This window comes from Pelodiscus sinensis, chromosome 12, assembly GCF_052426305.1.
Source record: "Pelodiscus sinensis isolate ZL-2025 chromosome 12, ASM5242630v1, whole genome shotgun sequence".
In the NCBI taxonomy this organism is placed as follows: Eukaryota; Metazoa; Chordata; order Testudines; family Trionychidae; genus Pelodiscus; species Pelodiscus sinensis.
The window spans coordinates 19,378,805-19,402,922 of record NC_143063.1 but is presented as its reverse complement, the minus strand read 5'-3'; the positions used below and the strand labels follow the sequence as shown (position 1 = coordinate 19,402,922).

Sequence of the window (24,118 nt, the reverse complement as noted above, 5' to 3'; positions counted from 1 at the left end):
TGAGCATTGGTGTCGTATTTAATTAGCTCTTTTAAAACTGTATCTTTACACCAATTGTTAATGCATATGCAGCACAGTTAGAGGAGCTAATCTGCAGCACACAACAACTGAAATGGGAATTATAATAAGTAAAAGATCTGCAAGATCATTTACCTGTCTTTCACTACGTTACCTTGTTGACAAGTATGAAAACTGGCCATGTGTTTGGAAATGCTACTAAGAAACACTAAATATCAAGAATTATCTTAGTTAAATTTCAGTACTTTAATTAGCTATACAGAATGTAAGATTTATTTGTTTTTTTCTATTGTGGGTCACATTCCCAGAAATGTGATGTACTGACACAAGCAAGGAGCTATGTCTGTGCAGTTTATGACTTAGGCTACAAACATATTTCTTCTTTTTCTCAGATGGTTTCAAACATAATCCTATTCAGACCATATTTATGCAATTTAAGAATTTAACCAAACAGAAGCACATTTCTATGTTAATTTATATAAGAAAACAAATGTCAGGCCATCTATTGCCACAAACGGAAGCAGCAAAGAAGACATTTTGAAATAACAGCCCCACAATGTGTCACTCATGAAGCAAGGAAAAAAGGAATCGATTGTCCCTATTGCTTATTTATTTTTGCCTATAACTATATAAATATATTCAGGCAGTCTTAGCAATCCATTCATACAGAGAGGTATGAAATTCCTAAAACTGAATTCAAAGCTCTGCCATCCAACTGACCTGTGGATCACCTTTATGTTACTTTTTTAAGTTTAGCGATTGCTTGCACACACACACACACACACACACACACACACACACACACACACAGCAAAAAAAAAATCTAGGTGTAAAAATTCACCCTTTCAGGCACAAAGTATGACTGATACAAAACAAAGGGAAATACTTGTGTAAAGAATTAGAAAAACTTTAGAATGTTAATAAAGTCCAAGATACAGAATGAGAATATTTTTACACCCTCACATAACAAAATAGGGCAAGAATTTCACAAGTGATTTGTGATTTTGTATGCTTAACATGTGAGTCATTAAACAATATCGTCAATGGGAAGCATTCATATATCATGAGTCAGGCCTCAAAATGAGATTGGGTTAAAAAAAAAAATCAATAAATACATACATTTGGGGTTTCTTTTCTTTGTTTCTGAGCCTCTGGGATACACTTGGGTTGTGCTTTCCAAATCTTCCTCTATGCTTTTCCTGATTGCTCAGGTACTTTTTTAAAAGTAAAAGCTAAGATTCTCAAATAAATCACTTGACTTCAAGAACCAGGGAGGATGGGTTTAAAAAAAACACCCAATGTTACAAGAACTGCGATTAAAATGAGAAGAGGAGACAACACTGTCATTCAAGAAGGCAAATTCCACAGTTGTGTGCTGAACACTTTTTGAGTGTCCGCCTACAGGAAAGTAGTCTCAGGCTGCAGACTCAAACACAGGGCAGTCAAAAATCATGAGTGACTTAGAAAAGTCTCAGCCATAAAGAAACAGACATTAAGAAAATATAGCTAGCTAGCGATCTCACTCTCACTCTCACTCTCACTCTCACTCTCACTCTCACTCTCACTCTCACTCTCACTCTCACTCTCACGCCCACATCTTGAATACTGAATGAAGATGTGGCTGCCCACTGAAATTGGAAAAGGTTCAGAAAAGGGCAACTAAAATTATTAGTGGTCTGGAATGGCTGCTCTCTGAGGAGATTGGGTCTAGACTGTGCAGGTTTTCTGCCATGTCCAGGGAATGCATTTGCTCTTCCACTTTTTTTTGTGGAAGAGCAAGCATGCTCTTTTGGAAGCCCTGTCTTCCTCGTTCCTATGAGGAAGAAGGGATCTTCTGAAAGAGGAGGATTTTCCAAAATTTGGCCTAGTAGAGACAGGCCACATTTTGGAAAAGCCTCTTAAAAAAAAATCAGAAAAATGTGTAGTGTAGACCTAGCAAGGGACTTTTCAGCAGTGATAAGATATGACTAAGGAGAGATATGATAAAGGTCTATAAAAAACCATAACTGGTGTAAAGAAAATAAGCAAGGAAGTGTTATTTACTCCTTCTCAGAACACAAGAACAAAGGAGTCACCAAATTAAATCAATTGGTAGCAAACAAAAACAAACAAAAGAAAGTATTTTTTCACACAATGCATAATCAACCTGTGGAACTCTTTGCCAGACAAAGGATGTTGTGAAGGTTCAAAAAGAGCTAGATAAATTCAGGGAGAAGTCCATCAATGGCTATTAACAAGGATGGGCAGCGATGGTATCTCCAGCCTCTGTTTGTCAGAAGTTGAGAATGGGCGACAGGGGATGGATCACTTGATGATTACTTCCTCTGTTCATTCGCTCTGGAGCATTTGGCATTGACCACTCTCAGAAGACAGAATACCTGGCTAGAGGGATCTTTTGTCTGACCCAGTGTGGCTATTCTTATGTTCTTAATCAATTCCACACACACAAGCATTTTAAGATTTTGCAAGCCCCTCTTCTACATATACAATTATAGAACTATTATGTAACAATTTAAAAAATTAAGTACTTTTGATAGCATGGGGGAAATACTTCACCTGTCTCTTAGTAAGCAGCAAAACTCTCTCACCATTCTTAAGTAACAGCAGAAATAATACAATAATAAAAGCACAATTTAATTTGGTTTTTAGAATGGTTCCTTGACTGTTCTAGAAGATTAGCTTTCACAGAGATGATGAAATCACTAATGTACTTTTTTTTTTCTCCAAAGGAAAGAGATCAGTAAATACCAAACATTTGCTCTTTGGAGCATAACAAGAAGAAAAGATGACCAAGTTCCTAAATGATATTAAGAATAGAGGATTGTTCAGGTAATAGCTTGTTAACACCGGATCCCTTTTATTTAAAAGAGTTTGCATCTATTACCGAGAGAGAGAGAGAAAGAGAGAGAGTGTGTCCATCCATCCATCCATCCATCCTTACTTACAAGTATTTTGTCTGGCATTTATTACCGAAAAAAAAAAATCACAGAATGTTTGCTGATTTGCATTATTGCTGCCAGTTCTAATGATGCAGCTCTATTTTGCTGTGTTCAAGACCACACTCAAAGCATAAATTAATCTCTACTTAGGAGAGCACTTAATGGCATACTTAACTTTAAACACATGCTTAAGACCCACTGAGTTTCTGAATCGAAGTCTTTATGGACAAGGAATCTCTCCCAAGACAGAAGAATATTTCAGAAGAGAAAAGGGGTCTCTCTTAAGCTATATCTAAACTATATCCCTATGTTGAAAGAGGGATGTAAATTAGGCAAATCGAAAGTGCAAAGGAAGAGGAGATTTAAATATCCTGCTCTTCATTTGCATAATCACATCACAGCACTTTTTCAAAAAATGGTATTTCGAAAGTGAAAGCACTGTCTAGAAGCAGTTCTTTCGGGGGAAAAAAAAACTTTTTCAAAAGATCCCGTATGGCCCTGGAGCTAAACAATGAGTATTGGGACTAATTGAGACACTGATGTTCTGGGCTGTCCAGAGAGCCAATAAAACAATTCTATCTGTTTCAGGAAAACTTTGCAAGCCTATCAGAGAAAACTGTACCTGGTATTAGTACCTCTAAGTGCTGGCATTCAGCAGCAGCTCCAAAATTAATCACTCATGAATTGGCTTAAAAATATGAGATTTTAAAATGATAATTCAAGGACTTTTTGCCTAGCTTCTGGTCCTTTAGAGGTCACTTAAGTTATGTTTTCAAGCTTTCCTCTACAACTGTGAAAGCTAAGAATTTTCTTTAAAAAAGGGGAAAAAAGAAAAGGAAGAAAACTGATATTTTACACAAACCACAGGACTCCAAGAACAGAAAGGTAAACAAAAATCAGTAAATATGTTAAAATTCAAGGGTCGAAGGCAACTTTGGAGTGCATAGTTTTTTCATAAAAAACAGCAGGAGTCTTAACATTACGTGAAATCAGTGTGCAAAGGAAATTCCCTAATAAAATACTTTGTTTAGTTACAGTCCAGTTGGCATCATGGAAGTCAAGAAAGCATTTGGTAAATGCCTTGAACATTGAAATCATGGAAATCACATGCTCAGGTTACACAAACTCCTCTCACATCAGTAACATTCTCTATGTCCATCAGCTGAACAACCCTAAGGGTGCTTCTATAACATAAAACAATAACTACAAAATGCTCACCCAGCGGTTTCCATTTGACACATGGCTTTTTCTCAGAACAATTTGTAAACGTGTTATTTATACAGAGGTTACAACAATGGAACCCACAGAACCAAAGATACATCAGTAATTCAAACTATGTATCACTTGCTCTCATCTATGTCATGATTCTCTATAGCAGTGGTTTTTAACCCTTGGGGTCTAACAGACTATGTCTAAAATTTTCAAAGGGGTATGTACCTCCAATCAAAAATTAAAAAAAAAAAAAAAAAAAAAAAAGGGATGGTGGACAATATTTCTATTTAGTGGTCTGTGGCATGAATTGGGGCATAAAGGTTGGAATCAGAATTGTTCACGGTTTGTGATTTCAATAATTTTTAATGTTTGCAGGTGTCTGCAGTGTTTGCACAGAGATGCATTTAACAGTACGTCTCCACATGAACTACTACTGAATGACATGAGCGGTAATTTAAAGGTTTGTTGTTTTGGAATCAGTGATAAATGTTGGCAATATACTATATTTTATCATGTTGATCTGTTATGCTACTGTTATACTATCATTGTGTCAAACTGCTCTGCAAGCATTAAATAATTATTCTTCCTAACAGCCCAGAGAGGTAAGCAAGAGTTATTGTCCCCATTTTCTGATCTATGTATCCATATAAAGTCATTTTAAATGACATTATCTATGGTAGTCTTAGTGTCTTACAGATGGGGAAACTGAGGCAAGGAGTGTGCCTGAAGCCAAATATCAAAATAGTCATAGAGATGTGAGATTAGAACATAGGAGCTCCCAATCATCAAATCATCGCAAAAGAGGATAGAACCCAGATCTCCTTAACTCCCGTTCTTATGTACAAGGCACTGGAGACAGTATGGTCTCGCTCAGGTTATAAATGATGTATCGTTGTGGCAAATGAATCCACCTACACACATACAACATTGTCTCATCTTAACACGTTCAGTTCCTTGAGTTCTGTCAAACATGCAATCTAAAAGCAATACTTATACCAGAGCTGCCAAGATTCACACTATCCCATGTGATATTTTATCCAATGGTTCAAGTAGATAATTAGCATATTTAAACATAATTTGCATACTACCATAACTTCACATTAAAAAAGCGTGTGTGTGTTCAGTGTTGTTTAAGGCATCGACTTATTTGATCGTCCTCATGAGGCAAAGCAGGGAAACCCACATACCCAGCCCCTGCCTGCATACACCCCACCTGAGTACAAAGGCGGGAGGATACCTAAGTACAACAAGACTTATTACAGCTTGAAGTCTAAGGGTATTGTCTACACTACCCTCCTAGTTCGAACTAGGGGGGGTAATGTAGTCATACAGAGTTGCAAATGAAGCCCGGGATTTGAATTTCCTGGGCTTCATTTGCATAAAGCCGGCCGGCGCCATTTTTAAATGCCGGCTAGTTCGGACTGCGTGCCGCGCAGCTACACATGGCACGAACTAGCTAGTTAGGATTAGCTAGTTAGGTGGAACGAGGTGTACAGCTAGTTCGGATTAGGAAGCCTAATCCGAACTAGCTAGTTCGTGCCGCGTGTAGCCGCGCGGCAAGCAGTCTGAACTAGCCGGCATTTAAAACTGGTGCCGGCCGGCTTTATGCAAATGAAGCCCGGGAAATTCAAATCCCGGGCTTCATTTGCAACTCTGTATGACTACATTACCCCCCCTAGTTCTAACTAGGGGGGTAGTGTAGACATACCCTAAGACACAGAGTGTACCGGGGATAATTTAGGGCTTAGGGTCATTTTTCCTCCTTTAGGCCCTCTCACCCTGAGTTCCTGTCTCACATCCCTCCATCTTCCTGCCTCTGATTTGCATAGGTCCTTTCCTATTTTGCAGCTGGGGAACAAGTTCTGCTGATGCACCATATGCAATAGCCACCTCTAATGGCTAACAGGCAGGATTTGAACTCCGTCTTGACTACAGCCAAAACAGGGTACAGGAATGTGTGAGTGCTGCCTACACCTTGCGAGAAACACGAACCTTGGCAGCTCTGTTACCGTAACTGGTGGAAAAGGCTATAACCAAAGTCAGTAACCAAACTATCAGATTTCACACATGGCTCTCTCACCCACTTCCAACGTCAGAGAATAAGTAGGCATGTATTTAGAGACTGATCCCTGCATGGACGGAGCACTTGAGGTCATTATTCCGCTATCTATAGTATAGATATAGATATATTAGGGTATGTCTACACTACCACCCTAGTTGGAACTAGGTAATGTAGGCAACCGGAGTTGCAAATGAAGCCCGGGATTTGAATTTCCCGGGCTTCATTTGCATCTTGCCGGGCGCCGCCATTTTTAAATGTCCACTAGTGAGGACTCCGTGCCGCGCGGCTACACGCGGCACGGACTAGGTAGTGGAACGAGGAGTAACAGTAGTTCGGAATAGGAAGCCGAGTCTGAGCTACCTAGTTCGTGCCACATGTAGCATGGAGTCCGAACTAGCGGACATTTAAAAATGGCGGCGCCCGGCAAGATGCAAATGAAGCCCGGGAAATTCAAATCCTGGGCTTTATTTGCAACTCTGGTTGCCTACATTACCACCCTAGTTCGAACTAGGGTGGTAGTGTAGACATACCCTTAGAGAGTATCTGTCTGTGAGTCCATTTGTTCAAGAAGTCCTTCTAAACTGTAAGAGCTAAACTTCCACCACATTTGGTTTGCAGCCTCCTCTGATCATAACTTAAAGCAAGATCAGGGTTTGGTTGTGGCAGGACAACCAGAAGCAAAGGGAGGAGCTGCTGTTTGGTTGGAATTTGATACTGAGAGTGGCCAGTAGAGGCAGCGAGCCTGCAAGGCAGAGCCATCCTGCACGGTGATCACTGAGGCAGCTGTACCAACAAGGGAGTGGCCAGCAGGGCTGTGTCTCCACCAGTTTGCCTGCAGCACACCATGTATATAGCCCCTTGCCCCAAACTCTTTCCCCTCCTCACTGGCACTTGGCCACAGTGCCAGAAGGGGCCAAAAAGGCCCGTGGTAGCTGGGGAAGCTAAGACAACAGAAAATAGCCATTCTGGATAGGACCCCTCATGCCCCAAGCCCCTCCTCACCTGCTACCCTCACTCTCGTGTATATACCCTGGCTCCAGCCTCCATCATTCCCCCCATACACACACACATCCCCAAGGCCCTGTCCTGAGTCTTGATCCCCATACCACCCTCTACCTGCCCTGAAGGATCCACGCAACACCGGATAAGTCTTCTAGTCAAACATATGTCCACTGGAATGCAAAGGACTATTTCAGAGAGTACGGGGAGTTGCATTAGAACCACAATGTTATAATGAAAAGTATCTTCCCATTAAGGGCAGCTTGAAGTTTACCCTCTATTAAGTTATACTCTCAGAATAGTGAGCTCACTTTCCCTTTGAAACCTGGTTTTTCCTTCCCAATAAGATTCAGTTTGTCTCCCACAACGTATGTATTAACACCCAATAAAGAGGAAGTCCACAAGTCTATGGCATCTCCTTTGGTAATATAATCACTTAAATAACTAAAGACTCTCTGGTGCTTTCCTCTTTATGTTTTCTGTCATATTTCACACACATTTCACACTTCGCTTTATTAACCAATTTTAAAATATTAGCAACAGCAAATTTTTTTTATGCAGAATATGTCACTACAGAAATACTCACTCTCCTAGCAACCACAAGCAGAGGAGATATCTCTTCACAGCTTTTGTAAAAGCTTGGGTTTGTTTGTTTTGACCAATTTGCCAACAGAAGTAAAACCATGATTATCTGTTTTAGAAGCACAAATGAAAATACATGATGCCAAATACTGGGATCCATAGTTAGTTTTCACTCTGTCCTGAGTAGCTACTGAATACTCAGCAAAGCCTTACCTCACAAACAGCTCTGTTGAAAACAATGGGCTACTGATGAGTAAAATAATATTTGGTTTCAGCAAGGGTGGCATTATCTGGCTCTGAGCAAGAACTTCAGAAATTAAGTCCCTCCTTAAAAAAAACCCACCAAATTCCTTCTGCTACCTCTATGTGTAATCGTATATTTTTAGTGAAAAGTGAGGGCAAATCTAGCTGAAGGGGTCAGGGACAAGTGGAAGAATGGACATCAGGACTACAGACTTTCTGAATCAATAGGTTGGCTATTGGTATCTCACTTATCTAAATCCCTGGGGCTCACACCCCTCTTTTGGAAGTTCAGGTGAAATTTGGATAATTAAGTCTCTGCTCTAGTATGGAGTGGGTAACCTCGAAAGAAATAAGAGCTAAGTTGTGCCTTTATGCTTGATTTTCAGAGGTCCTGAACACCTATAACTTCAATGGAAACTATATGGCACTCAGTACATCAGAAAATCTGACTTCTATAAAGCAGGGGTATTGTGCAAGTGGAGGTGCATCAGATACATCAAACCAGGAGGCACCATGACTCTGAAACATCTCTGAGCTACAGCTCCTCTGGTGCTTTCTTCTTGCTCCAGAATAGGGGATAATTCTGAACTAGCCCTTTACAGATTGCAGCATACACTTCTCCAGTCATGCCCTTTTAGCTCTGCTGCTTTTGGTGTATGGTTTCCACTTCTCCTTGCCAGGTCTCCTCTCATTTGTGGTTGCAACAAGCATCCACTGCCACAGAGTCCCCATTCTCTCCTTACACCCAGAGACCTGGCTACTTCCTGGTCTACATAGCTGGGCAGCACAAGGACTTACTTGCATGTGTAGCCATATCAGATTCTGCCACAACCAAGCCTTGAAGAATGCAACTGATTCCAATTATAAAGCCTTACATTTGTCCCCTGCATGGAAAGCTGGTTCGGCCTGAACACTGTTAGATATAAATGGAAAGCAAAAGGGAACAGGTCTGCAAAGTATAATGGGAATTCAGCAAATGGTTGGTTAGTTACAAACATAGTTCATTCATATTTTTCAGGCAACAGACTGTCTAAAGTCAGAAATGTGTGTTAATGTATTTGGGCATGTACAGATCTAAGGTTTTGATCCAGGCCCATCTCTAACATGCTTTTGACTTGAAAATACAAGAATGACACATTTTTTACAATCTTTTAAAAATCATATTTGTAAATATATCTTAAACAGTAGTTATTCTAAATTATGACTGGACTCTGAACAACTAGAAAAGGCAAACGTTATTTAAAAGTATGTATTTGCTTTTAATTTGATTGCCGTTTAACATTACAATCAAGAATTTACTTTTTAATAAACACATACTTGAGCTGGTAACAGTAAAAGCATCATTCAAATATCATTTCCTGCTCTAAATTTTACCCATATTAACAGAGTTAGCAAAGCATCAACCACAAACATGTTGGTGATAGAAATTTCCTAATGCAAGCAGTCTTTATAGATTTCTGCTATTTCAACGCAAGTCTCCGAGGACCATTTGAATCCATATTAATTTCCTTTCTGGCAGTTATGCGGCTGAGTATGAACTGCACTATTTCACTTTTAATCTGTCAGTAATTTAGTAATGTGTAAACTAATTATGCACAGATATTAATGTAATCGGTTTGGGGAGCTATAAAATCAATGTGTTTTTACAGACTACATTAAGGAGAATTGTGTTATTATAATAATATGTCAATTGCTGATAAGGTTATGGAATTAAAAAGTGGATGTCATCCATATGTCAATACACACATATTCACGCAGCCACTCGATGCATTCTTAGAAATTTCCAACAGTACAGCCTATATATCTCAGTAACATTAAAATTAATTCCTCCAAAAAGAACTATGCTGCTTCTATTTAAGGCTAGCATTTATCTGTCACATCACATTTACTACATGCAACTAGCAATGAACTGTCTGGCAATAACTTATTTGCAAATAGCCCCCAAATATCCAATAGATAAAGTGCATGGAAATACAGGAGTTTGACTGGATGCCCAAGTCCTCAACAACACATTATTCATGAAATAGATCACAGCATCACCCAAACGTCCTTTTAAACTATTCCATGTCAGAGTACCACATTTTGGGGGTAGTCAATATTGCCATGGACAAAATCAGAGTGGATGAGGGGATGTGCTAACAAACAAAGGACCCAGTTTTGTCCTCAAGCACCTAGCTACAATTCACAGTGGAATGTGAATTATATGCTGTTGCACCCACATAATGGAGCCTCCAATTACTTTTATAATCTCACCTATTTTACTTTTCCAGTAATTAAGAATTGATACATTTCTCCAGTTGTTTCCTCTGTAGGCAATCTCAAATAAGTTCTTTAAACCTGCAGTCCCATTAATTCAGCTAAAGAAGTTCTGAGAAATTTCAGGAAATTTGCACTGCACAGGTACAGAACCAGCATAACTGGGTTTCATTCCCACCCCCTCTTACTGAAGCATCCACTGCAGGGAGAACATTGTGCAAGTTCCCACACCCCATTTATTCCCGGCCTGCCACCACTCCTATAGAGCCTGTGCCAGCAAAGGCTCTAGTTTGGGCAGCCCCGAACAGAGGAGGATTTGGTCGTAACATTGGACTCTGGCCTGACACAAGACTAAATCAGGGCCTCAACATGTAACCTGGAGCTTCAAAATCATTTTTGAAAAAGTCTTGGAAGGTTTAAAGAAGTATGCTTAAGCAATAGAAAGTGCTTGCCCTAGCTACTTTATGTTCATTAGAATTTATCAGTCCTTTGAAATGCAATTACTTTTTGTTCTCACGCCAATTACCTAAAATAACCACCGAAATAATTACAAAACAACTAACACAGCCGTTGTTGCAACACGAATTAGAAGCAATCAGAGCACTCTACCTGCATACATGTCAATGTTCAGAGAATTCCCCAAGATTAGCCAAATCATGCAATTTTTATGCAGGATTTTTTTTAATGACCCTATTTTTCCGGAACAACGAGATCTGAAAAAAAGAATTAATCAGCATCATCTTTGCCAAAAAAGAGAAGTTAGAACCTTCTAAACTATGAGCAACACTGTAAGAGGGCCTCTTAGAAGCTAACAAAGTGCAGTGATATCAGAGAATCTTAGAATACCATACAAACATTAAGTCAGACCACCATGGGTTGTTTATCATCAAGGTAAGCAGTCAGAACTGAACAAGCTGCTGCAGCAAAGGGCAGACTTCCCTCTGCATCTGTGCTGAATCTAAGCCCCAAACATGTTTTCAGAAAGTAGGATGCTGATGGAGGTGCAGTATTTTGCATGAGATACAAAACCAAGGTCCCAACCACTTAGCGTCACTGATAACCCTGCAGCTCTTTTTATATATTGCTGGTGTCATGCCCAAATACTGGCTCAGGTATCCACATCTAGCAAAACTCCCACAGCAGAGTCAAATGGATGGTTTAATACTCCTCACTTCTTACCCTATTATATTATGTTCAAAACCTCTGTGGTCCAGGACTCTCTGGTCCAGCAGGTTGCCAGTAGCTGGGAATAGAGCCAACCAGCAGGACAGTGGAGCCCGCAGGGCATCAGAGCCCATAGCCAGCAGGGCAGGGAAGCCAGTGGGGACACTGGAGCCCATGGGGCCTACAGCCAGCAGGGCTGCGAGGCCAGTAGGGCTTCTGGAGCTTGCATGGCCATAGGGCTGGCAAAGCTGCTGGAGCTCCTGGGGCTTGCGGGGCCACAGAAGTTCATGGGACTGTAGAGCCCATGGGGAGTGCAGGAGCAGCAGTGCCAAGTGGCTGGGGAAGAAGAACACAACAGGGAGTCTTCTCCCCCTCCCCCTCGGACCTCTCCTGGTCCAGCAAACTTCCTTGTCCGGGACTGGTCAGGTCTCGAGATTTCCGGACCAGGGAGATCCAACCTGTATTATGCACTTCTGAACAGATTCTACATTCCACACCAGATATGTCTGTATTTCAACTGCCAGCAAAGTAATTCCTGTATGCCCCTGACTTATTACAAAAGGATGTTGCTGTAAGACCTAATCAAATAATGCATGCAAATTAGCCTCAGAATTTCAAATGAAAAAGATGCCATATATTAGCAACTGCAAGTTTTCATTAGCCCAACCACAGCCCTCTGAGATAAGGAATGAGGCACATAACAGATAAGAACAGTAGAGCTAGCAATAGAGCCCAAGAGTCCCGGATGTCAGTCTTCTGCTCTACCCAATAGATCATGCTCATTTGTCACATTATTTGCCTGCATATAGGCTTTAGAGGCTCATAATCTCTCTGGCCCCATTATTCATTAGTAGTTCATACTTTAACATATGACATTGTTTAATGGTCACTTTTATAGAAACAGTATGCATCACAGTAAAGTAACCAGGAGGCTGGATCTGTTCTTGCATGTTTTTGGACTTGTTTTTGGAGAGAACTTTTTAAGTGAACTCTGACATTATGGACTGTAATTATTCGGAGCTTTGGACATTTCCTACAGTAGCAGTAGTATAACGCATTAGCAGCTCATGTGTGGAACATCCTTAGCATATACTGCAAAAAGCCACTCACACATTTTTCCACTTTCCCAGGTAGTTACAACTGGAATGGGAAGGAAATGGTGGCATATATAACAAAATTTAGATGAGATATTTATATACACTGTACAAAGCATGGTGCACAGAATTACAGTCTAATATTTAGTAGCCCTCAAACTTTAACATTGCAAACTCCTATTTTGAATTCAAGTTCAATAAAAATACATTTCTCTAGCAAATTTTGAGCAGTCAGAACATTTTTAGAGAGCTCTCCCTTTTCAGCAAATATACCATATGGCCCGTAGTCCACCTTCTCATCTCCTGCCATCAGCAAGAGCAGTATATGGCCTATAATACCAGACGAGGAAAGGAAACCCTATAGTAGTCATTAAGAAGCTCATTATTTAAATGCCCTTCCTGGTAATGCTCTTCTAGCAAAAGTATTCAAGCACCAAAGTCAATTCAGGTTGGTGTCTGTGTCTCTGTGAAGAAAGGCTCTTCCAGTACAGGAAGCAGAGATGAAAAGAAGGCTATCAAAATAAGAGCAGTATATTGCAAAATAACAGTAAGTTGTGTTCTGTAAAAAAAGAAACCTGCAGTCACTCATTAGCGAGCACAGGAGCAAAACCATGCCTTGCCCTGAACAGTATGCCACCCAGCCCTGGGGAAGGCAGGAAACCTGCCCCCTCTCAAGTCTTCCTGGGCAAAAGCCAGACCAAAGTTTGAGCAAGAAGCTTCAACCAACACACACACACCTGGGAGCAACTGATGCAGCTAACAGAGGGGCCCACAGCCAGGCCAATAATATGTGTGACCAAGCACACCCCGTCCATGCATGCTCACAGGCACTGAGAAGCAGCTGCTGAGGAAGTTATGCTTCACCTTTCCATCATAACATCTAGGCATCCACCTTGTTGTGATACTGACCAGCAGCCCAAATAAATGCTTAAGAGAGGAGAAACCAGATGCAGGGTTTTTCCTCCACCATCCTGGAGAAATAGACACCTAGGGCTTTTACCTTATAGGACTGTTGCTCTTCAGCTGTAGGCAAACAAGCAACACCAGCTTCACCATGGAAGGCACCATTTTGGAATGGCAATTTCTGGGAGGGCTGCTAACTTATAGCCTCCCACAGCATCACTGGCTGGTAGAAGTGGAGCACTGCAGCCTCCCATTAAGATGAAGGGCAGGCTGCAAATGCTACAGCATGCTTTTATTTTTCCTCTCCCTTGTTTTTATTTCCTCTCCCTTTTTGTCATGCTGGTGGTTGGTGTTGGAAATCCACTGATCCCTTTCTTAATGTTTAAAACAAAATAATGCAAAGCAGCTATAGAATAAAATATAATGGAGTTATGTGACTGTATCAAGCCAAAAAAATTGCCTCATTATCAGATAACTATAAAACTGATCTACCTCCTTTCTCCTTCCCTCCTCCCCTCAGAGGTCAGGTACAGTAGGTAGAAGGCATGAATATGCCAGTCAACTTTTGCCATTAAAACACTTATTTCCTGATTACAGGGGGAACTATTTTGATCTTGGCTACTACTGTGCATGGGGTACTGGTTAGCAAATGCTCACATTTTAGTAGCAGTTACTGTGGCTCAAGACAAGGAGTTAGTTTGGGTGACAGCTCTACAAGGACCATCATACATAGGCATCAAGGCAGGAAAGGGGTAATTTATTACAAGAACTAAATTCATAATGATTCTGTTCATTCTAAATGGAACTTTAAGTTAAAACTTCTGTTTATTACATATACTGTCATCCTGGCTGGACAGTCTCTCTTTCTCACACTGTTATAAGCTTCAAGAATCTATATGATTCCATAGTCCATGGTTCTAACTCCACAGCATAAATGTGACCCTAGGGCAGGTAGAATGGCTCATGACAGCTTTTCTTGGCCACTTCAGTTTCTTCCCTGCCCATCCCACTCAAGAGCTCGGAGGGCAAAAAATAGAAATTACCTTTTTGGAAGAGCATTGTTCAAAGAGACAGCATACGCCTACATTACTGAAACCTAGACATTTTCTGGATGTGGAAAGTTAGCAGAATACACCTGCCAAAGGTCCACATAGGGAGGAATGTAAAACAGAAAAAGACTACCAGGAATCTACAAACGTGTAAATTGAAAGAGGCAACTCCCTGCTTTATCTTTAACATTTGTACCCTTTCTTCTGGCTCCTTATGCCAATTTAGATTCCCTGACACTTATACATCAGTAAATGGAGGTAAGTGTGTCCCAGTCTGCAGCACCTTACACATCATCGCTGGGGCTGCCCACCATCTCAGAAGAAAAGATAGCTTTTGTATAAGCTTCTTTATGAGCCGTTTGTTTCCCCATGTACTGTAAATCTCCTTGGAAAATACATAATTAAAAAAGTGACGTGCTTGGAATATACTATTCAATATTATTCCAAGGCAAAAACCCTTTTGCACACCCCACCTCCTTTAAAAATCTTGGCATGTGGTGTCCCTGCACTGCTATGAGTGCTCAGATTGACCAGCTAATCGGGCCAGGACTATGTCCCTTTATTTTTATAATTCCATTTTTAGGAGCAGAGCATTTGATTTATTGCATGAAAGTATTTTTTAGTCTCAAGTACTAGTGCTCTTTAGGACACAGGGAACATCACAGTGCATTTAATTTACACAGGCAATGTTAGTACTATTTAATGGCATGTAAACATTTTATAAGGTAAGATCAAATAACGAGATTTTTTTAATATACTTCAGCAAAAAGGCTCACAAATAGATTTTCGTTCTACTTTATTGGACCAATCTCTGTTATTGAATCAGAAGCAAATCGGGTTTTAAAAGGTGTTAAGAGTTTTCAGTATGTTTTGTGACACTGTGAGGAATCAGAAAACATACATAAAACAACCAATGTGTGAATTAATTCCAGAACAAGCGTAACAAGTCCCCAAATCAAATGGAATTATCTGTATTTTGATCCTTTAATTAGTATAGACTCTCCATATATTTCTTTCTTTTTTATGCCTTTGTGGCACCATAATTTACATACAAACATAATCAGAAACCATCAAAAAACTACTTATTAGTACTGTTTATTTCCATTGTAACATCTCCTAGAAACCCTCTATGGCTACATCTATACTGCACAGTTATTTAGGAATATGTATTCTGGAATAATTATTCCAGAAATAGCTTATTTTGAAATAGAATATCTATACTGCAAGGAAGCCTCAAAATTAGTCCGAGGGAGGCTTCCCTAATGTAAACATGCTATCTCGATTTAGAGCCCCGGAAGGAATATCTTAGAATGGCCCTGATGAGCGGCTATTTTGAAATAGCAGAAGTGAAGTGTCCACACATATCTTATTTCGAAATAGCTATTTCAGAATAGGCATTATTCTTCATAGAAAGAGGTTTACAGAAGTCGGAATAAGCCATGTGTTATTTTGAAATTATTTCGAAATAACAGAATTGCTGTGTAGATGCTCACATAGTTATTTTGGAATAACGGTCGTTTTTACAAAATAACTTTGCTATGTAGATATACCCTTTGAAAGTGAAGCTGTGCTGGGCTAGATACTATAGGAACATGATCCCTGTCCTGTAAAACTTATAAGATAGAAGAAGGCAGTATCATTATTCCAGTGTTACAGAAGAGTCTGTGGTACTTAATGCAGATCTCCCAAATTCCAGCACAGTGCCTTAACTACAAACTGTTCTTTCTCCCTAGAAGCGTGCATATGTTAGAGAAAAAATAGGCGTGAATTTAGTGCATAGGCAGCCTGGAAGGCCCAGAGACTATATTTTCTCCTCTCCTGACTATGCACTAGAGAAGGCAGAGGTGATGAGAGCTCCAGTCTAGTTCTTATCTATCCTGGCCTTTCAGGAGCAGGAGAAGATTTTCCATGTCTTTTTGCCTCCATGAAGTGTGAGAAGAAAATCTCTAGCTTTCTCAATGAGGAAGAGGAAGGCAAGTTCCATCTCCGAACCCTCCCACATGGAGAGGGGACAACATTGCTTGAAGGCCTTTAAAAAGGAAATGAAAATTATGGTTATAGCAACACCATGGCCTCCTTGGTGTGTGTGGTGGGTCTTGGAGGATGTTTTCAATTGTTGCACTATTTCATTGTATAGTGAGCTGTTTAATTAAATGACTGTCAAGAAGTATTCGGTTAAGAAAAATATGATGATCTGGACACTGAAAAAAAAAGCAAAATAAAATAATTATATTAACACTTGTTTGGTTTAAGCAGATTTTTAGGCATATTATTTAAGTAAAGATGCTGTGAATACAATTGTTGAATTTTAAGTTTATGATGTGATTAACTGCATTGTAATGAATTATCTAATTGTAGATGATGCCTTGTGCCATTTCAAATGTGAACTCTAATGAGATCATCTGTATTTTCCTCTCAATGCATTCAATGAGCATACAAGGTCCCACTCATTTCCCAATACACTCTCAGTTTAGATTTTTACTAATCTGAAACATTATTTTTAAGAATAAATATTAGGGCAACATTAAGCCATTTCAGAATTTCAGGAGTAATTTGATTTTCTTCCTAGCATTTGTTATAAACACTAATAGTAATCTCTTTTTCCCTTGGATTTAATTTTATACAATTCATGGATGGTCTGTTTGTTTCCTTCCTCTTCCATTTTTTAAGATTTGCATGTCCTGACAAACTATCTTTTCAGAGGTCTTAAGGTCGGCAGAACAAAGCATTTAAATCTCTTTCATTCCGTACTCCCACTGAGCAATCATCCCATATAAAGCATTATTCAAACAGAAAGTGCTACATAATTTATAACTGAATATTTACTATGTTCTCCTAGTGATAAAAAAAGGTATAAACAGACTTAAATAGTATCTGCTCTCTGTCAGACGCACAAAATGCAGTGTTTGGGTCAACACAAAGTGGGGGCATACATGTAAAGCAATATCATAATGCTGAACTGTATTTTCACATGATAAATGATTTCTGATTAGAAACGAACAAGGGTTTTATTACTCATTTGTCCGTTAATACCCTCAGACCCATTGTGATCTTTGCTGAAATATAGTACTGCCATGAGAAAATATGATATTTACAGGAGTGATGGTAGAGCCCTGGACAAGGTATATTACTTACATTGTAAATTAATCACTAAGAAAACCCACTGTCAGCCAGAAATGACATTAACCAGGTGGATGTCATAGTTGCACGAAGCTTATACATTTCTTCCATCTTCACCTTCAGTAGGTATTATAAAAGTTAAGGGTGGAAACCATTAGTACGGTTATAAGTGTGAGTATATTTTGATGGTCAAGGTCCCCAAATCCCTATCAGCGTTTTAGTTTTTAAAGTGCTACATAGTCCTGTTTTTTTATTTTAGAGAATATCTGTATTTGAGTCTCAGAGAGGAAGTGAAGAATTTCACACATAGCAATACAACATTTGGCCCTCAGTTCAGGCCTTTCACTTTGTGATGGATAGGAGGAGTGCTGGCCAGCACCCATTGACTAAAGGGTTAAACTCAGGTAGCTAGTGGGGGTGTTGGCAGAAAGCCAGGAAAGCCAATGAGAAAAACTGTTGAAATTTGAATTATATATAGATACCTAGCTGCTTCTTCCCTGGTGTGAGTTCTAAGTTGAGAGCCAAAAGGAAGCAATATGAAGTAAGCAGACAGAATTATCATGCCTACAAGAAATATTGGCCATGAGAATGAAGTGGGCCTTAAAATAAGGATCAGTACTGATCGTGAGTAGAGAGAGAAATGTATGTTTAGCTGTGATCAGAGAATTTTTATTTGTTCTGGTTCTTTAGTTAAACTTCTCTGTGTGAATTCCATGTGCCTTCCCTCAGGTTCACCATAGCTAAGCTGTGCCAAAGATGCCATTTTTTTTCTTTGTGCTCTAATCTGCTCTTTTGTTAGTTGTTCTGTAATGCCTAGTAACCAAGTATGATTTATTAAGGATATCTTTTTGGGCTTTTTTGTTTAAAATCATTTTAAAGAGATGATTTTATTCTTGTGTCCTGGAAGGTAAAAGGTCTTGTGTGTGCCTGCCTAGCCTGAGAGGTGAGCTATGAAAGACACAGTTTGTTTTCTGTGTATTCTTTTGTTTCTTTTTCAAGTTCTCTTGTGGCAGAAGAGCTTGGGGTACTGCAGAGGAAGGTGTTCAAGAGTTCCTTCCTGGTTTTTCAGGGTTCTTAAAAATCACTTGATGGTGGCAGCCTATCTTCCAGAGTCAGTGCGTCTGTAACTCTGGGGAGGTTTTGTTGTAAGCAGAGCTTATAGAGACAAGGTATTTAAGGTCTTTTGTGGGCCGTGCCTTCTGTGTTCAGAATGCCAGTGTGGGGAACAGCCCTGACACACTTGCTCTTGATTTTGAAGCAAATCCAGCTCTGTACTCCAGGGTCATACCTCACCATGAAAATAATTGAGTTGAAATATAGGTATATAATTTCAACAAGTCAATGCCTTTAAAAGGGTCTACTCAAATGAGCATGTGCTTTATTATATGAGTGTCTTAATCTTCACAGAAGATCCAACACATACTGAAGTCAACAGAAACATTCCCTTTGTTTTTAATAAGCTTTGGATCAGATCTTTGGAGTTTCTTGTTATTCACTCAAATTCTTTTCATACTGTGAGTCATTCGACAGAAAGGGTATGTCTACACTGCGAATTTTGGAATACTTCTGGTATCCTGAAATAGCTATTTTGTGTCTTTGAAACAAGCCAGTTATTTTGAAATATAACAGACGTCCCTGTAAACCTCATTCCACAAAGATTAAGGGACGTTTTGGAATAGCAGTTTATTTTGAAATTTGGTGCTGTGTAGCCAGCGCCAAATTATGAAATAAGCTATTTTGAAATTAAATAAGCTATACAATTTGCATAGCTCAGATTGCATACAGGTGCAGTGTAGACACACCCAAAGGGAATTCCTGCTTTGCCAGAATTTTATATAAAATATGGAATTTCCACAATGTTTTTCATATTACAAAATTGTTTTAAAAGTAAATAATCAAATTGTGTGATTCTACACAGTCACGCAGACCATTGTGTAACAATTAATTCTGATCTTGTTCATAGTTAAAACATTATAGTGGATAAAATACCTTGTTAGCTTGAGAATTAGGAATTAGGCAACTAGGATAATTAACAGAGTAGATCATAGAAACCCACTCCTTCTCTGATCCCTTGGAGGAATGGGAGGCCATTGCTTGACTGATGTAGACAGAGAGAGCTCATGGTGGGATGTATATGGGGTGTTAATACTGGACTACTGTTTCTCTATACCAGCTCCTGCCACTTGCCCCTTCCCTTTCTTCAGAATTCCCTTATGTGGAGCTTCTTAACAAGCCAAAAAAGTTTCTTATAACTAGTCAAGATTCACTGCATCTAGATGCAGTGAGCGCATTCTACAAATATTGATGAAAGCTTATACGTATTTAATCCAGGGCAAAATTGGCAATTTTTAAAACATAGCCACAATACCATATTTTATAAATATACTGTATGTAATACTTATTACTTGCATAGCACTTTTTATCCTCTCAAAGTATTTTACAAAGGAATTAAGCCTGATTCTACATACAGGGAAACTGAGTCACAGAGTAGCATAATGAATTTCCCAAGGTTATTTAGCAGACCAGTGGCAGAAATCAAAATAGAATCCAGGTCTGATTGGGCCAAAGCCAGTGTCCTAACCACTAGCCAACACTACTCTCTGTGTAACATACCTAATGTGTAAATATGCGTGTTTACACATAGAGTGTAAGCATGAGGGGAAAATCCCTTAAAATTACCAATAACTGTCTCATGAGTAAGCGTGCTGGTGTTCTTGTTTGGATAATGTCTGCACTGCACAGACACACTGCTAAAGAGTTGTAGTATAAATCACATTTCATTACCAGTAGCTATGAGTGCATATCAGTTTATGGGGGTGATTGTGCAGGCTGTGGTGAGTGGTATAAATATTTATGAGAGTGGAAAGGAAAACTCACTCTTGAAGGTGTTGGAAAGGAGGTCTCTGTTTTAAAAAATGTTGAAATCCTTCCTCACCTTTTTTACCTGGCTCTTAAATCATTGAACAGACTTCCAATGTCTATATACCACATGGGATTTCCAACAGCAGCAAAAATTGAGCATTTCAGTGTTCCCAAAGCATTCTTTAAATACCAGTTTATGTTAACCCAAAGGAGAAAGGCTGATCACCCTTTTTAATATTCTGATGCTGCATCATCATTGGCATGATGTACTGGAAATATTATCAGCGTTTGTAGATAATGTTATAAAAATATGCTAATCGGATGTGCTGGGCTTTATGTTACAAAATGTAAGGTTTGTAATAGTCATCCAATTTGGTCTTAATATTGAGGTGCTGTACATGTTTACTCTCTGAGGGTATGTCTACACTACAGCGCTAATTCGAACTAACTTAGTTCGAATTAGTTAATTCGAACTAAGCTAATTCGAACTAACGCATCTAGAACTAAAAACTAGTTCGAATTAGCGTTTTGCTAATTCGAACTAGCGCGTCCACACTGATTGGACACAGGGGGGCATTTAAGGGCAGCTGAAACAGGTTCTGGCAGGGCATCAGGTAAGTAGTTGCTTTGTGTGGCTGCTGTCTGAGGCTATCTGAGGCACGAGCTTAAAGGGACCCCCCCTGGACAGCCGGTTCTCAGCTTTTCCTGCTTGCTTGCCAACCTCGCCGAGGGACAGCAAAGCGTTGGTCTCTGTGCCCGTCTGTGTCGGTGCTTCCCTTCGGGGCCACCGCCGCAGGTGGCAACATGGAGCCACAGCTCGCCCTGCACCTTCTGGTGCATTTTCTGGACTTGCTGCTGCAAGCCTGCCACCAATGGCTCAAGGCTGCCTGGCACCTCCTGGTGCACGTCAGCCCCCTGCCTCTCTGCCTGGCCGCCCTGGGGGCCGTGGAGGAGCCGCGGCGGAGCCCCGACACCGGCGTGCCCCGCTGCGTCTGGCATCTGGACACCAGCACCGACTGGTGGGACCGCATCGTCCTGGAGCGCTGGGAGGACCGACAGTGGACCCAGAATTTCAGGATGAGGAGGGACACCTTCCTGGAGCTCTGCGAGTGGCTCGCCCCTGCCCTGCGCAGAAGGGACACTCGAATGAGGCCCGCCATCCCCCTCCAGAAGCGGGTGGCCATCGCCCTCTGGAAGCTCTCCACGCCGGACAGCTACCGATCCGTCGGGAACCAGTTCGGCGTGGGGAGATCCACCGTCAGAGCGGTGCTCATGCAGGTATGGAACTCGTCGGCCACCGCGCCGGGAGGGGAGGGGGGCTGCGAGGAGGGGATGGGCCACCCCAGGGACAAAGGGGGGGCGGGAGGAGGCGAACGCGCCCCGCACCGGAGGGGTTGGTCTGTCCCGGCCGTACTACACTCCACCAGGGGGGTTGCTTCCGGGAGTGGGGCGCGGGGCACTGCCAGGGCACGAATGCTCCCAGCCACCCAGGCGCCCCACTGATTGGCGCTTTGCTGTGTCTCTCTCCGCAGGTGGTCAAGGCCATCAACCGGGTGCTGCTCCGCAGGGTGGTCCGCCTCGCCGACCCGGACGCCGTCATCCGGGGATTCGGCGCCCTCGGCTTCCCCAACTGCGGGGGGGCCATCGATGGGACGCACATCCCCATCCGTGCCCCGGAACATCAGGCGTCCTGTTACGTCAACTGCAAGGGGTACTTCTCCGTGAATCTGCAGGCCGTGTGTGACCACCGGGGACAGTTCACGGACATTAATGTGGGCTGGTCCGGCAAAGCACACGACGCCCGGGTGTACCGCAATTCCTCCATGTGCCAGCGGCTGCAGGCCGGGACCTTCTTCCCCGACCGCCACATCAGGGTCGGGGACATGGACATGCCCGTGTGCCTGGTGGGGGATGCTGTCTACCCACTGCAGCCATGGCTGATGAAGCCGTACACGGGGCACCTCAATCCCTCCCACCAGGCCTTCATGCCAGGCTGACCAGGGCCCGCATCGTGGTGGAGGGGGCCTTCGGGCGACTGAAAGCCCGCTTTCGATGCCTCCTCACTGGTCTGGACCTGGCCGAGTACAATATCCCTCCCGTGGTGGCAGCATGTTGTGCGCTCCACAATTTGTGTGAACGAAAGGGGGAGGCTTTCCTGCCAGCCTGGATGGCTGAGGCTGACCGCATGGCTGGACACTACGGTGAGCCCCGCACCACCGCCATCTGGGAAGCCCAGCGGGGGGCCGTCCAGATCCGGGAAGCCCTGCGGGAGAGCTTCCTGGTGGAGGAGGAGGACTGACCTCTCCCTTGCATGCCCCACTGGGGCCTTCTTCCACCCTACCCCCCTTTCCCCTCCCTACCTACTGTAAAATAAAGACACCTGGTTTTCAACCAAAAACGTCTGTTTATTTCACATAACTGGGGTGGTGGGGAGGAATGAGGGTGGGAGATGGGAGGGGGAAACCTGGGATGAGGGAGCTGGAAGGGGAAGGAAGGGAGGAAGGGAAAGGAAAGCTCAGGGGTGGGAGTCCGGCTGCCTCTCCCGTCTCACCACACTGCGGGTCCGGGAGCCTCGGTGGGGAATGGTTGTGGAGGGGGGGCAGGAAGGAGGGATGTGGAGGACGCAGGAGTGGGAGCAGGGGGAGTAGGAGGAGCAGGGGGAGCAGGGGGAGCAGGGCAAGCAGCAGGGGGAGCAGGAGCAGGAGCAGGAGGAATTGGGAAGCGGTCGAGCAGGCTCTGGAGGTGGCCTCCCAGGGCACGGCCCTGCTCCTCCAGGGCCTCCAAACTCCTCCGGCGCATCCTCAGGTCCTCCTGGACCCAGTGGTCCTGGGTGCGGATCTGGTGATCCAGGAACCAGAGGTGCCGCCTCTGGTAGTCCTCCTCATTCCTGGCTCTCCTGCTTGCCCGGGCATGGGCAGCTGCTGCAGGCAGGCTGGTGTGCCCTGCAGGCCCAGGTGCTGCGGCTGTGGTGCAACAAGACCAGCGGTCAATTACCCCAGGGGCCCAGGTGTGTGAAACCCAGCTCCCCTCTGCAAGGCCAGGGCCCCTGCAGGATCCCCAGCTGCTGCTCCCTGGTGGGCAAGGCCCAGGCGCACGGTCCCGGGGCTCCCTCTCGCCCCAGCCCCCCGTACACATAAGGGGAGCACGATGGTACTCACAGGTGGACGCCTCCCTGGCCTCGGACGACACAGGCGAGCGGCTCTGTGGGGTGCCTCGGGGGTCCCGGGTCCTGGGCAGGCTGCCAGCAGGCTCCTGGCTCGCGGAGCCTTCCTCCTCCTCCTCCGTCTCCTGGAGCGGTCCCTCTGCCCGGGGGTCTATCATGTCCCGGGGGGCAGGGACGGCATGAGCCCCCAGGAGGTGGTCCAGGGTGTGGAAGTGTGGGCAGGCCTCCAGGTCGGCCCCTGGCTGGCAGGCCCGGGAGCAGGACTGCCGCAGGTCTTTGATTTTGCAGCGCACCTGCTCCCGGCTGCGCTGGTGGCCCCTGGCGGCCAGGCTGGCAGCCATGCGGCCATAGACTGCTGCATTCCTGTGGCTAGTGCGGAGATCGTGGACATTGGAGGCTTCCCCCCAAACCTCGATGAGGTCCACGATCTCCGCACTTGACCAAGCGGGCGC

At 42.8% G+C, this 24,118-nt stretch overlaps 1 long non-coding RNA gene across 1 annotated transcript in view; it reads right to left on the bottom strand.

The window, feature by feature from the left end:
* The window catches only part of LOC142831159 (uncharacterized), a 63,572-nt gene extending 49,950 nt beyond the window's left edge, over positions 1–13,622 (bottom strand). Inside the window, exon 1 of the long non-coding RNA XR_012906831.2 lies at positions 13,570–13,622. This is a non-coding gene — a long non-coding RNA (uncharacterized LOC142831159). The remainder of the gene's footprint in view (positions 1–13,569) is intronic.
* Positions 13,623–24,118: the final 10,496 nt, after the last annotated feature.